We start from the raw sequence: 14,914 nt of genomic DNA on the forward strand, positions 1-14,914 counted from the left end.
TCAGCTGAAGGACAATCTGTGGAGCCTGATGTCATCAGCTGAACACACACTGCTGTCACAACCAGTTACAAGACCTTCTTCAAACTTTAAGGTAAACACTTCCACAGTTACATGAATTCAAGCGACAGAAACGGGGAAACAGCGGGTTTCTCTCTCTGTGTGTGTGTGTGTGTGTGTGTGTGTGTGTGTGTGTGTGTGTGTGTGTGTGTGTGTGTGTGTGTGTGTGTGTGTGTGTGTGTGTGTGTGTGTGTGTGTGTGTGTGTGTGTGTGTGTGTGTGTGTGTGTGTGCTGGTTGTCCTGTAAACAGCAAACAGCCTCTGATTCAGTAAATGGAAATCACAGAACAGGAACCGCGTATTTCTTTTCTGTCGTAATACCAGAATGAATCATTCCAGGATGTTGCCCACAAACAGACATCATGATAATCATGAGGGACTATACAAGTATAGATAATAAACCCCAATCGGTATCCTGGAGTGTTTCACACACAGCCTAGAAGTATTTAATCAGAATGAGTTTTTACAGTGGGTTTATTTAAATATACAGTGATTAAATTGTAAAGTATGATATTAAGTACTAACTACGTAATCTCTCATGTGATCTACACCTGAAATATGGGATTAGATTTGTGCCACGATGATATAAAAAAAAAGAAATTGAGAATTTAAAAAAGGGGACGTAAAGCAATTACAATACTACACAAAATTAAATTTCCAACCCACACTCTTTGTTTTACTGCAGTTTGCTGAAGAGTGTCTTTGTTTAATTTGTCAATTATTGTGATTAAGTTACTGGATTTTCACCATTCTGACACAAAGCCACAGTAAGTTCATGTTGGGCAATGGACGTTTAAAGTACGCTGACATTAGCAAACCTACAGTGTTACAAAGATAGACCTACACTAACTTAAATCTACAGTAACTCAAACCTACAGTGTTACAAAGATAAACCTACAGTAACTTAAACCTACAGTACTACAAAGATAAACCTACAGTAACTTAAACCTACAGTACTACAAAGATAAACCTACCGTAACTCAAACCTACAGTATTACAAAGATAAACCTACACTAACTTAAATCTATAGTACTACAAAGGTAAACCTACAGTAACTCAAACCTACAGTGTTAGAAAGATAAACCTATAGTAACATAAACCTACAGTACTACAAAGATAAACCTACAGTAACGCAAACCTACAGTGTTACAAAGATAAACCTACAGTAACAAACCTACAGTACTACAAATATAAATCTACAGTAACTCAAACCTAGTGTTACAAAGATAAACCTACAGTACTACAAAGATAAACCTACAGTAACTCAAAACTACAGTGTTACAAAGATAGACCTACACTAACATGAATCTACAGTACTACAAAGATAAACCTACAGTACTAAAGATAAACCTACAGTAACTCAAACCTACAGTATTACAAAGATAAACCTAAAGTAACTTCAACCTACAGTACTACAAAGATAAACCTGCAGTAACTAAAACCTACAGTGTTACAAAGCTAGACCTACAGTAACTTAAATCTACAGTACTACAAAGATAAACCTACAGTATTACAAAGATAAACCTACAGTAACTCAAAACTACAGTGTTACAAAGATAAACCTACAGTAACATAAACCTACAATACTACAAAGATAAATCTACAGTAACTCAAACCTACAGTGTTACAAAGATAGACCTACACTAACATGAATCTACAGTATTACAAAGATAAACCTAAAGTAACTTCAACCTACAGTACTACAAAGATAAACCTACAGTAACTCAAACCTACAGTGTTACAAAGATAGACCTACACTAACATGAATCTACAGTATTACAAAGATAAACCTAAAGTAACTTCAACCTACAGTACTACAAAGATAAACCTGCAGTAACTTAAACCTACAGTGTTACAAAGCTAGACCTACAGTAACTTAAACCTACAGTACTACAAAGATAAACCTACAGTAACTTAAACCTACAGTACTACAAAGATAAACCTACAGTAACTCAAACCTACAGTGTTACAAAGATAGACCTACACTAACTTAAATCTATAGTACTACAAAGGTAAACCTACAGTAATTCAATCCTACAGTGTTACAAAGATAAACCTACAGTTACATAAACCTACAGTACTACAAAGATAAACCTACAGTAACTCAAACCTACAGTGTTACAAAGATAGACCTACACTAACATGAATCTACAGTATTACAAAGATAAACCTAAAGTAACTTCAACCTACAGTACTACAAAGATAAACCTGCAGTAACTTAAACCTACAGTGTTACAAAGCTAGACCTACAGTAACTTAAACCTACAGTACTACAAAGATAAACCTACAGTAACTTAAACCTACAGTACTACAAAGATAAACCTACAGTAACTCAAACCTACAGTGTTACAAAGATAGACCTACACTAACTTAAATCTATAGTACTACAAAGGTAAACCTACAGTAATTCAATCCTACAGTGTTACAAAGATAAACCTACAGTTACATAAACCTACAGTACTACAAAGATAAACCTACAGTAACTCAAACCTACAGTGTTACAAAGACAAACCTTCAGTAACTCAAACCTACAGTACTACAAATATAAACCTACAGTAACTCAAACCTACAGTGTTACAAAGATAAACCTACAGTACTACAAAGATAAACCTACAGTAACTCAAACCTACAGTGTTACAAAGATAGACCTACACTAACTTAAATCTACAGTACTACAAAGATAAACCTACAGTAACTCAAAACTACAGTGTTACAAAGATAGACCTATCAATCAATCAATCAATTTTATTTATATAGCGCCAAATCACAACAAACAGTTGCCCCAAGGCGCGTTATATTGTAAGGCAAGGCCATACAATAATTACGTAAAAACCCCAACGGTCAAAACGACCCCCTGTGAGCAAGCACTTGGCAACAGTGGGAAGGAAAAACTCCCTTTTAACAGGAAGAAACCTCCAGCAGAACCAGGCTCAGGGAGGGGCAGTCTTCTGCTGGGACTGGTTGGGGCTGAGGGAGAGAACCAGGAAAAAGACATGCTGTGGAGGGGAGCAGAGATCAATCACTAATGATTAAATGCAGAGTGGTGCATACAGAGCAAAAAGAGAAAGAAACACTCAGTGCATCATGGGAACCCCCCAGCAGTCTAAGTCTATAGCAGCATAACTAAGGGATGGTTCAGGGTCACCTGATCCAGCCCTAACTAGAAGCTTTAGCAAAAAGGAAAGTTTTAAGCCTAATCTTAAAAGTAGAGAGGGTGTCTGTCTCCCTGATCCGAATTGGGAGCTGGTTCCACAGGAGAGGAGCCTGAAAGCTGAAGGCTCTGCCTCCCATTCTACTCTTACAAACCCTAGGAACTACAAGTAAGCCTGCAGTCTGAGAGCGAAGCGCTCTATTGGGGTGATATGGTACTATGAGGTCCTTAAGATAAGATGGGACCTGATTATTCAAAACCTTATAAGTAAGAAGAAGAATTTTAAATTCTATTCTAGAATTAACAGGAAGCCAATGAAGAGAGGCCAATATGGGTGAGATATGCTCTCTCCTTCTAGTCCCCGTTAGTACTCTAGCTGCAGCATTTTGAATTAACTGAAGGCTTTTCAGGGAACTTTTAGGACAACCTGATAATAATGAATTACAATAGTCCAGCCTAGAGGAAATAAATGCATGAATTAGTTTTTCAGCATCACTCTGAGAAAAGACCTTTCTAATTTTAGAGATATTGCATAAATGCAAAAAAGCAGTCCTACATATTTGTTTAATATGCGCTTTCAATGACATATCCTGATCACAAATGACTCCAAGATTTCTCACATTATTACTAGAGGTCAGGGTAATGCCATCCAGAGTAAGGATCTGGTTAGACACCATGTTTCTAAGATTTGTGGGGCCAAGTACAATAACTTCAGTTTTATCTGAGTTTAAAAGCAGGAAATTAGAGGTCATCCATGTCTTTATGTCTGTAAGACAATCCTGCAGTTTAGCTAATTGGTGTGTGTTCTCTGGCTTCATGGATAGATAAAGCTGGGTATCATCTGCGTAACAATGAAAATTTAAGCAATGCTGTCTAATAATACTGCCTAAGGGAAGCATGTATAAAGTGAATAAAATTGGTCCTAGCACAGAACCTTGTGGAACTCCATAATTAACCTTAGTCTGTGAAGAAGATTCCCCATTTACATGAACAAATTGTAATCTATTAGATAAATATGATTCAAACCACCGCAGTGCAGTGCCTTTAATACCTATGGCATGCTCTAATCTCTGTAATAAAATTTTATGGTCAACAGTATCAAAAGCAGCACTGAGGTCTAACAGAACAAGCACACAGATGAGTCCACTGTCCGAGGCCATAAGAAGATCATTTGTAACCTTCACTAATGCTGTTTCTGTACTATGATGAATTCTAAAACCTGACTGAAACTCTTCAAATAGACCATTCCTCTGCAGATGATCAGTTAGCTGTTTTACAACTACCCTTTCAAGATTTTTTTAGAGAAAAGGATGGTTGGAGATTGGCCTATAATTAGCTAAGATAGCTGGGTCAAGTGATGGCTTTTTAAGTAATGGTTTAATTACTGCCACCTTAAAAGCCTGTGGTACATAGCCAACTAATAAAGATAGATTGATCATATTTAAGATCGAAGCATTAAATAATGGTAGGGCTTCCTTGAGCAGCCTGGTAGGAATGGGGTCTAACAGACATGTTGATGGTTTGGATGAAGTAACTAATGAAAATAACTCAGACAGAACAATCTGAGAGAAAGAGTCTAACCAAATACCGGCATCACTGAAAGCAGCCAAAGATAACGATACGTCTTTGGGATGGTTATGAGTAATTTTTTCTCTAATAGTTAAAATTTTATTAGCAAAGAAAGTCATGAAGTCATTACTAGTTAAAGTTAAAGTAATACTCGGCTCAATAGAGCTCTGACTCTTTGTCAGCCTGGCTACAGTGCTGAAAAGAAACCTGGGGTTGTTCTTATTTTCTTCAATTAGTGATGAGTAGTAAGATGTCCTAGCTTTATGGAGGGCTTTTTTATAGAGCAACAGACTCTTTTTCCAGGCTAAGTGAAGATCTTCTGAATTAGTGAGACGCCATTTCCTCTCCAACTTACGGGTTATCTGCTTTAAGCTGCGAGTTTGAGAGTTATACCACGGAGTCATGCACTTCTGATTTAAAGCTCTCTTTTTCAGAGGAGCTACAGCATCCAAAGTTGTCTTCAATGAGGATGTAAAACTACTGATGAGATACTCTATCTCACTTACAGAGTTTAGGTAGCTACTCTGCACTGTGTTGGTATATGGCATTAGAGAACATAAAGAAGGAATCATATCCTTAAACCTAGTTACAGCGCTTTCTGAAAGACTTCTAGTGTAATGAAACTTATTCCCCACTGCTGGGTAGTCCATCAGAGTAAATGTAAATGTTATTAAGAAATGATCAGACAGAAGGGAGTTTTCAGGGAATACTGTTAAGTCTTCAATTTCCATACCATAAGTCAGAACAAGATCTAAGATATGATTAAAGTGGTGGGTGGACTCATTTACATTTTGAGCAAAGCCAATTGAGTCTAATAATAGATTAAATGCAGTGTTGAGGCTGTCATTCTCAGCATGTGTGTGGATGCTAAAATCGCCCACTATAATTATCTTATCTGAGCTAAGCACTAAGTCAGACAAAAGGTCTGAAAATTCACAGAGAAACTCACAGTAACGACCAGGAGGACGATAGATAACAACAAATAAAACTGTTTTTTGGGACTTCCAATTTGGATGGACAAGACTAAGAGTCAAGCTTTCAAATGAATTAAAGCTCTGTCTGGGTTTTTGATTAATTAATAAGCTGGAATGGAAGATTGCTGCTAATCCTCCGCCTCGCCCCGTGCTACGAGCATTCTGGCAGTTAGTGTGACTCGGGGGTGTTGACTCATTTAAACTAACATACCTAATTAACCTACACTAACATGAATCTACAGTACTACAAAGATAAACCTACAGTACTAAAGATAAAACTACAGTAACTCAAACCTACAGTATTACAAAGATAAACCTAAAGTAACTTCAACCTACAGTACTACAAAGATAAACCTGCAGTAACTTAAACCTACAGTGTTACAAAGCTAGACCTACAGTAACTTAATTCTACAGTACTACAAAGATAAACCTACAGTATTACAAAGATAAACCTACAGTAACTTAAACCTACAGTACTACAAAGATAAACCTAACGTAACTCAAACCTACAGTGTTACAAATATAGACCTACACTAACTTAAATCTATAGTACTACAAAGATAAACCTACAGTAACTCAAACCTACAGTACTACAAATATAAACCTACAGTAACTCAAACCTACAGTGTTACAAAGATAAACCTACAGTATTACAAAGATAAACCTACAGTACTACAAAGATAAACCTACCGTAACTCAAACCTACAGTGTTACAAAGATAGACCTACACTAACTTAAATCTATAGTACTACAAAGATAACCCTACAGTAACTCAAACCTACAGTACTACAAATATAAACCTACAGTAACTCAAACCTACAGTGTTACAAAGATAAACCTACAGTATTACAAAGATAAACCTACAGTACTACAAAGATAAACCTACCGTAACTCAAACCTACAGTGTTACAAAGATAGACCTACACTAACTTAAATCTATAGTACTACAAAGGTAAACCTACAGTAACTCAAACCTACAGTGTTACAAAGATAAACCTACAGTAACATAAACCTACAGTACTACAAAGATAAACCTACAGTAACTCAAACCAACGGTACTACAAATATAAGCCTACAGTAACTCAAACCTACAGTGTTACAAAGATAAACCTACAGTACTACAAAGATAAACCTACAGTAACTCAAACCTACAGTGTTACAAAGATAGACCTACACTAACTTAAATCTACAGTACTACAAAGATAAACCTACAGTACTAAAGATAAACCTACAGTAACTCAAACCTACAGTGTTACAAAGATGAACCTACAGTGACATAAACCTACAGTACTACAAAGATAAACCTACAGTAACCCAACCCTACAGTACTACAAAGATAAACATACAGTAACATAAACCTACAGTACTACAAAGATAAACCTACAGTAACACAAACCTACAGTACTACAAAGATAAACCTACAGTAACTCAAACCTACACTAACTTAAATCTACAGTACTAAAGATAAACCTACAGTAACTCAAACCTACACTAACTTAAATCTACAGTACTAAAGATAAACCTACAGTAACTCAAACCTACAGTACTACAAAGATAAACCTACAGTGACATAAACCTACAGTAACTCAAACCTACAGTGTTACAAAGATAGACCTACACTAACTTAAATCTACAGTACTACAAAGAAAAACCTACAGTAACACAAACCTACAGTACTACAAAGATAAACCTACAGTAACTCAAACCTACACTAATGTAAATCTACAGTACTACAAAGATAAACCTACAGTACTAAAGATAAACCTACAGTAATACAAAGATAAACCTACAGTATTACAAAGATAAACCTACAGTAACTCAAACCTACAGTACTACAAAGATAAACCTACAGTAACTCAAACCTACAGTACTACAAAGATAAACCTACAGTAACTCAAACCTACAGTACTACAAAGATAAACCTAAAGTAACTTAAACCTACAGTACTACAAAGCTAGACCTACACTAATGTAAATCTACAGTACTACAAAGATCAACCTACAGTGTTACAAAGATAAACCTACAGTAACTCAAACCTACAGTACTACAAAGATAAACCTACAGTAACTCAAACCTACAGTGTTACAAAGATAAACCTACGGTGTTACAAAGATAAACCTAAAGTAACTTAAACCTACTGTACTACAAAGATAAACCTAAAGTAACTTAAACCTACAGTACTACAAAGATAAACCTACCATAACTCAAACCTACAGTGTTACAAAGATAAACCTACACTAACTTAAATCTATAGTACTACAAAGGTAAACCTACAGTAACTCAAACCTACAGTACTACAAATATAAATCTACAGTAACTCAAACCTAGTGTTACAAAGATAAACCTACAGTACTACAAAGATAAACCTACAGTAACTCAAAACTACAGTGTTACAAAGATAGACCTACACTAACATGAATCTACAGTACTACAAAGATAAACCTACAGTACTAAAGATAAACCTACAGTAACTCAAACCTACAGTATTACAAAGATAAACCTAAAGTAACTTCAACCTACAGTACTACAAAGATAAACCTGCAGTAACTAAAACCTACAGTGTTACAAAGCTAGACCTACAGTAACTTAAATCTACAGTACTACAAAGATAAACCTACAGTAACAAACCTACAGTACTACAAATATAAATCTACAGTAACTCAAACCTAGTGTTACAAAGATAAACCTACAGTACTACAAAGATAAACCTACAGTAACTCAAAACTACAGTGTTACAAAGATAGACCTACACTAACATGAATCTACAGTACTACAAAGATAAACCTACAGTACTAAAGATAAACCTACAGTAACTCAAACCTACAGTATTACAAAGATAAACCTAAAGTAACTTCAACCTACAGTACTACAAAGATAAACCTGCAGTAACTAAAACCTACAGTGTTACAAAGCTAGACCTACAGTAACTTAAATCTACAGTACTACAAAGATAAACCTACAGTATTACAAAGATAAACCTACAGTAACTCAAAACTACAGTGTTACAAAGATAAACCTACAGTAACATAAACCTACAATACTACAAAGATAAATCTACAGTAACTCAAACCTACAGTGTTACAAAGATAGACCTACACTAACATGAATCTACAGTATTACAAAGATAAACCTAAAGTAACTTCAACCTACAGTACTACAAAGATAAACCTGCAGTAACTTAAACCTACAGTGTTACAAAGCTAGACCTACAGTAACTTAAACCTACAGTACTACAAAGATAAACCTACAGTAACTTAAACCTACAGTACTACAAAGATAAACCTACAGTAACTCAAACCTACAGTGTTACAAAGATAGACCTACACTAACTTAAATCTATAGTACTACAAAGGTAAACCTACAGCAATTCAATCCTACAATTCAAACCTACAGTAACTCAAACCTACAGTGTTACAAAGATAAACCTTCAGTAACTCAAACCTACAGTACTACAAATATAAACCTACAGTAACTCAAACCTACAGTGTTACAAAGATAAACCTACAGTACTACAAAGATAAACCTACAGTAACTCAAACCTACAGTGTTACAAAGATAGACCTACACTAACTTAAATCTACAGTACTACAAAGATAAACCTACAGTAACTCAAAACTACAGTGTTACAAAGATAGACCTATCAATCAATCAATCAATTTTATTTATATAGCGCCAAATCACAACAAACAGTTGCCCCAAGGCGCGTTATATTGTAAGGCAAGGCCATACAATAATTACGTAAAAACCCCAACGGTCAAAACGACCCCCTGTGAGCAAGCACTTGGCGACAGTGGGAAGGAAAAACTCCCTTTTAACAGGAAGAAACCTCCAGCAGAACCAGGCTCAGGGAGGGGCAGTCTTCTGCTGGGACTGGTTGGGGCTGAGGGAGAGAACCAGGAAAAAGACATGCTGTGGAGGGGAGCAGAGATCAATCACTAATGATTAAATGCAGAGTGGTGCATACAGAGCAAAAAGAGAAAGAAACACTCAGTGCATCATGGGAACCCCCCAGCAGTCTAAGTCTATAGCAGCATAACTAAGGGATGGTTCAGGGTCACCTGATCCAGCCCTAACTAGAAGCTTTAGCAAAAAGGAAAGTTTTAAGCCTAATCTTAAAAGTAGAGAGGGTGTCTGTCTCCCTGATCCGAATTGGGAGCTGGTTCCACAGGAGAGGAGCCTGAAAGCTGAAGGCTCTGCCTCCCATTCTACTCTTACAAACCCTAGGAACTACAAGTAAGCCTGCAGTCTGAGAGCGAAGCGCTCTATTGGGGTGATATGGTACTATGAGGTCCCTAAGATAAGATGGGACCTGATTATTCAAAACCTTATAAGTAAGAAGAAGAATTTTAAATTCTATTCTAGAATTAACAGGAAGCCAATGAAGAGAGGCCAATATGGGTGAGATATGCTCTCTCCTTCTAGTCCCCGTTAGTACTCTAGCTGCAGCATTTTGAATTAACTGAAGGCTTTTCAGGGAACTTTTAGGACAACCTGATAATAATGAATTACAATAGTCCAGCCTAGAGGAAATAAATGCATGAATTAGTTTTTCAGCATCACTCTGAGAAAAGACCTTTCTAATTTTAGAGATATTGCATAAATGCAAAAAAGCAGTCCTACATATTTGTTTAATATGCGCTTTGAATGACATATCCTGATCACAAATGACTCCAAGATTTCTCACATTATTACTAGAGGTCAGGGTAATGCCATCCAGAGTAAGGATCTGGTTAGACACCATGTTTCTAAGATTTGTGGGGCCAAGTACAATAACTTCAGTTTTATCTGAGTTTAAAAGCAGGAAATTAGAGGTCATCCATGTCTTTGTCTGTAAGACAATCCTGCAGTTTAGCTAATTGGTGTGTGTTCTCTGGCTTCATGGATAGATAAAGGTGGGTATCATCTGCGTAACAATGAAAATTTAAGCAATGCTGTCTAATAATACTGCCTAAGGGAAGCATGTATAAAGTGAATAAAATTGGTCCTAGCACAGAACCTTGTGGAACTCCATAATTAACCTTAGTCTGTGAAGAAGATTCCCCATTTACATGAACAAATTGTAATCTATTAGATAAATATGATTCAAACCACCGCAGTGCAGTGCCTTTAATACCTATGGCATGCTCTAATCTCTGTAATAAAATTTTATGGTCAACAGTATCAAAAGCAGCACTGAGGTCTAACAGAACAAGCACACAGATGAGTCCACTGTCCGAGGCCATAAGAAGATCATTTGTAACCTTCACTAATGCTGTTTCTGTACTATGATGAATTCTAAAACCTGACTGAAACTCTTCAAATAGACCATTCCTCTGCAGATGATCAGTTAGCTGTTTTACAACTACCCTTTCAAGAATTTTTTAGAGAAAAGGATGGTTGGAGATTGGCCTATAATTAGCTAAGATAGCTGGGTCAAGTGATGGCTTTTTAAGTAATGGTTTAATTACTGCCACCTTAAAAGCCTGTGGTACATAGCCAACTAATAAAGATAGATTGATCATATTTAAGATCGAAGCATTAAATAATGGTAGGGCTTCCTTGAGTAGTAAGATGTCCTAGCTTTATGGAGGGCTTTTTTATAGAGCAACAGACTCTTTTTCCAGGCTAAGTGAAGATCTTCTGAATTAGTGAGACGCCATTTCCTCTCCAACCTACGGGTTATCTGCTTTAAGCTGCGAGTTTGAGAGTTATACCACGGAGTCAGGCACTTCTGATTTAAAGCTCTCTTTTTCAGAGGAGCTACAGCATCCAAAGTTGTCTTCAATGAGGATGTAAAACTACTGATGAGATACTCTATCTCACTTACAGAGTTTAGGTAGCTACTCTGCACTGTGTTGGTATATGGCATTAGAGAACATAAAGAAGGAATCATATCCTTAAACCTAGTTACAGCGCTTTCGGAAAGACTTCTAGTGTAATGAAACTTATTCCCCACTGCTGGGTAGTCCATCAGAGTAAATGTAAATGTTATTAAGAAATGATCAGACAGAAGGGAGTTTTCAGGGAATACTGTTAAGTCTTCAATTTCCATACCATAAGTCAGAACAAGATCTAAGATATGATTAAAGTGGTGGGTGGACTCATTTACATTTTGAGCAAAGCCAATTGAGTCTAATAATAGATTAAATGCAGTGTTGAGGCTGTCATTCTCAGCATGTGTGTGGATGCTAAAATCGCCCACTATAATTATCTTATCTGAGCTAAGCACTAAGTCAGACAAAAGGTCTGAAAATTCACAGAGAAACTCACAGTAACGACCAGGAGGACGATAGATAACAACAAATAAAACTGTTTTTTGGGACTTCCAATTTGGATGGACAAGACTAAGAGTCAAGCTTTCAAATGAATTAAAGCTCTGTCTGGGTTTCTGATTAATTAATAAGCTGGAATGGAAGATTGCTGCTAATCCTCTGCCTCGCCCCGTGCTACGAGCATTCTGGCAGTTAGTGTGACTCGGGGGTGTTGACTCATTTAAACTAACATACCTAATTAACCTACACTAACATGAATCTACAGTACTACAAAGATAAACCTACAGTACTAAAGATAAAACTACAGTAACTCAAACCTACAGTATTACAAAGATAAACCTAAAGTAACTTCAACCTACAGTACTACAAAGATAAACCTGCAGTAACTTAAACCTACAGTGTTACAAAGCTAGACCTACAGTAACTTAATTCTACAGTACTACAAAGATAAACCTACAGTATTACAAAGATAAACCTACAGTAACTTAAACCTACAGTACTACAAAGATAAACCTACCGTAACTCAAACCTACAGTGTTACAAAGATAGACCTACACTAACTTAAATCTATAGTACTACAAAGATAAACCTACAGTAACTCAAACCTACAGTACTACAAATATAAACCTACAGTAACTCAAACCTACAGTGTTACAAAGATAAACCTACAGTGTTACAAAGATAAACCTACAGTATTACAAAGATAAACCTACAGTACTACAAAGATAAACCTACCGTAACTCAAACCTACAGTGTTACAAAGATAGACCTACACTAACTTAAATCTATAGTACTACAAAGGTAAACCTACAGTAACTCAAACCTACAGTGTTACAAAGATAAACCTACAGTAACATAAACCTACAGTACTACAAAGATAAACCTACAGTAACTCAAACCAACAGTACTACAAATATAAGCCTACAGTAACTCAAACCTACAGTGTTACAAAGATAAACCTACAGTACTACAAAGATAAACCTACAGTAACTCAAACCTACAGTGTTACAAAGATAGACCTACACTAACTTAAATCTACAGTACTACAAAGATAAACCTACAGTAACTCAAACCTACAGTGTTACAAAGATAGACCTACACTAACATGAATCTACAGTACAACAAAGATAAACCTACAGTACTAAAGATAAACCTACAGTAACTCAAACCTACAGTACTACAAAGATAAACCTAAAGTAACTTAAACCTACAGTACTACAAAGATAAACCTGCAGTAACTTAAACGTACAGTGTTACAAAGCTAGACCTACAGTACCTTAAACCTACAGTACTACAAAGATAAACTTACAGTAACTCAAACCTACAGTACTACAAAGATAAACCTACAGTACTAAAGATAAACCTACAGTAACTCAAACCTACAGTGTTACAAAGATGAACCTACAGTGACATAAACCTACAGTACTACAAAGATAAACCTACAGTAACCCAACCCTACAGTACTACAAAGATAAACATACAGTAACATAAACCTACAGTACTACAAAGATAAACCTACAGTAACACAAACCTACAGTACTACAAAGATAAACCTACAGTAACACAAACCTACACTAACTTAAATCTACAGTACTACAAAGATAAACCTACAGTACTAAAGATAAACCTACAGTAACTTAAACCTACCGTACTACAAAGATAAACCTACAGTACTAAAGATAAACCTACAGTAACTCAAACCTACAGTGTTACAAAGATAAACCTACAGTGACATAAACCTACAGTAACTCAAACCTACAGTGTTACAAAGATAGACCTACACTAACTTAAATCTACAGTACTACAAAGAAAAACCTACAGTAACACAAACCTACAGTACTACAAAGATAAACCTACAGTAACTCAAACCTACACTAATGTAAATCTACAGTACTACAAAGATAAACCTACAGTACTAAAGATAAACCTACAGTAATACAAAGATCAACCTACAGTACTACAAAGATAAACCTACAGTAACTCAAACCTACAGTACTACAAAGATAAACCTACAGTAACTCAAACCTACACTAATGTAAATCTACAGTACTACAAAGATAAACCTACAGTACTAAAGATAAACCTACAGTAATACAAAGATCAACCTACAGTACTACAAAGATAAACCTACAGTAACTCAAACCTACAGTACTACAAAGATAAACCTAAAGTAACTTAAACCTACAGTACTACAAAGCTAGACCTACACTAACGTAAATCTACAGTACTACAAAGATCAACCTACAGTGTTACAAAGAAAAACCTACAGTAACTCAAACCTACAGTACTACAAAGATAAACCTACAGTAACTCAAACCTACAGTGTTACAAAGATAAACCTACAGTGTTACAAAGATAAACCTAAAGTAACTTAAACCTACTGTACTACAAAGATAAACCTACAGTACTACAAAGATAAACCTACACTAACTTAAACCTACAGTACTACAAAGGTAAAGCTACACTTAAACCTACAGTACTACAAAGATAAACCTACAGTAACTCAAATCTACAGTACTACAAAGATAAACCTAAAGTAACTTAAACCTACAGTACTACAAAGATAAACCTACAGTAACTTAAACCTACAGTGTTACAAAGCTAGACCTACACTAATGTAAATCTACAGTACTACAAAGATAAACATACAGTACTACAAAGGTAAACCTACAGTAACTTAAACCTACAGTACTACAAACATAATCCTACAGTAACTGAAACCTACAGTGTTACAAAGATAAACCTACAGTAACTCAAGCCTACAGTGTTACAAAGATAAACCTACACTGACATTAGCAACAAGCGACAGCAAGCAACAGGGAAAGTGACGACTTGCTGTTCATTTCATTCACTTGCTGAGCATTTTGCAGCAGCGTTTTGCAGCGGCTGGAGGCAGCGGTAGCTCTTCTGCCA

General features: G+C 36.0%; 1 protein-coding gene and 1 long non-coding RNA gene across 2 annotated transcripts in view; both read right to left on the bottom strand.

Moving 5' to 3' along the window:
• map1lc3b (microtubule-associated protein 1 light chain 3 beta) overlaps window positions 1-14,914 on the bottom strand; it is a 29,919-nt gene that overhangs the window by 9,323 nt on the left and 5,682 nt on the right. The gene's annotated exons all lie outside the window — the stretch shown is intronic.
• On the bottom strand, window positions 1,019-1,816 carry LOC117516307. Its single transcript, XR_004562359.1, has 3 exons — window positions 1,771-1,816; window positions 1,407-1,444; window positions 1,019-1,064 (listed from the first exon to the last, which is right to left on the bottom strand). It is a non-coding gene; the product is annotated as an uncharacterized LOC117516307 (long non-coding RNA).

The sequence above is a fragment of the Thalassophryne amazonica genome, chromosome 8, assembly GCF_902500255.1.
Source record: "Thalassophryne amazonica chromosome 8, fThaAma1.1, whole genome shotgun sequence".
Lineage (NCBI taxonomy): Eukaryota > Metazoa > Chordata > Actinopteri > Batrachoidiformes > Batrachoididae > Thalassophryne > Thalassophryne amazonica.